The sequence below is a fragment of the Salvia hispanica genome, chromosome 3 (assembly GCF_023119035.1).
Source record: "Salvia hispanica cultivar TCC Black 2014 chromosome 3, UniMelb_Shisp_WGS_1.0, whole genome shotgun sequence".
NCBI lineage: Eukaryota > Viridiplantae > Streptophyta > Magnoliopsida > Lamiales > Lamiaceae > Salvia > Salvia hispanica.
Genome location: NC_062967.1, coordinates 10,910,450 through 10,912,332, shown reverse-complemented (window position 1 = coordinate 10,912,332; position 1,883 = coordinate 10,910,450).

Sequence of the window (1,883 nt, the reverse complement as noted above, 5' to 3'; positions counted from 1 at the left end):
GTTCAGTTGTGTGCTCCAAATTGTATATTCCAATCAATGCATAACCGGTACTAAGTTGAATGAAGATATTCACCTCGATCTCGGTGGGAGAGAAAACTGATCGGTGAGAGGAAAGCTTGGGATTCAAATCGGTTGGGTCTAAGCCAGAAACCTAATTCAAAGCAGGCGCACCGTATTCGGCGACTTGGGCTTAACCTTCCCTGCTTGTCCCGAAGAGGAAAATCTGCTGAAGCTTGCAAAGAACAGGTGAGGAGAATTAGACGGAGGCGAGTGAGAATTGGGGAGGAGAGATGATGAGGGTGGGGGAGGGGAGAATACCCATTCGAAGAGAATTATGTACTAAGTCTAATTCATTTAAATTAACTCATTTCAATACCATTGGAACGGATCTTTCATTTCCAATACCATTGGAATGCGCGAAATAATAAGTCTATATACCTTTACTGACAAACTCTAATTCATTTGGAATGCAATTGGACTTCACCCTCCCATTTTTAAAGTCTATATTTTACATTTATAATTTGATTAACATTAATTAGCTATAGTTGCTCCTTTTAAAATTAAATATTTCAAAAATAAATAACATATATTTGATTTCTTGAAATTTCAATAATTGGACGAAACAATAAAAATAGATAGTACTTACATTTTGAGATAGCATCAATACCAGAACTAGTCATCTTAAATATTCATCGCCATCTTAAATGGTATGCCCTCTTCATCTTCCTCTACCTCTTCCTCTTACATCTTCCTCATCCTCATCCTCATACAAATCCTCATCCTCATCCTCATCCTCATCTACAATCTCTCTAAAAATTGGAATCATTGCGCGTAGGGTGCGATGTGGTGGGTTTATGAATTGTACATCATCGAGATATATTTTGTGAACTTCCCTTAATCTTCTTGGGAAAGCTATATCTTCTTCTACCCCTTTCATGATGGTATAGCTTTAAAATCAATTCTTTGCTCGAACCTGCCAAACTGCCTTTGCTGCTTGATTCCTTGTCTTTTTCTTGCTCGGAAAAATTACAAAATAAACTTGAGATGCTTGTTTAGCTAAAACTGAAGGATCACATTTAGGAGTACTCATGAATATTTACTTAATTTTTGTAAAAACCAGGATGAACAATTGTACCACCACGTGGAGGTGGAGGTGGATTATACCACCATCTAGTTAAGGAACAAAACAACTTTCTTTATTAGTGTGCGATATTTGACCTCCACAGCAGCAAAATGTCATAAAAGTCATCCTGTCATAGTTGTAATTAAATATAAATTTTCAAACCACTGTTGTTGTGGATTTACTCACTACATAAGAGTCATGTGGAGTTATATCCATTGACAATACAAGCATTATAACTGTTGGCCGGTCAAGCTGGTCCTTTAAGCAGAATAGTATAAATGATATACGTGAGAGCCGTTATTTTGACCACAATATATCAACCACTTTGAATAAGTTACATATTCCCGACAATTAAAAATATAAAATAAAAATATAAAAAACTTACATATGCATTAATATGATGCATGTGACTACTATCTCATGATATTACTGCTGGAAAGCATTCGCGCATAACAAAATAACTTAATATTGTTCTAATAAAAAAAAAATTATTAAATAAGTAGCATCTATTTAGTTCAATAAACGAATTTAAGGAAATCAAACTTCACGCTCTTTATTCCTTTGCTTTATGGTATTCAAAACAATATGTAAGTGTGTGCCATTTGTACTCGACTTCGACAAAGTCGTGCATGTCCTTCAACACATCTGGTATCAAATACTTGAAAATTTGAAGCATATCATTGGGTGAGTAGATCCCCTCAAGTAGTCGTCGAAGACATCTCTACCTCGGCAGCAGACATGTGACTCAAAGTAATGAGTG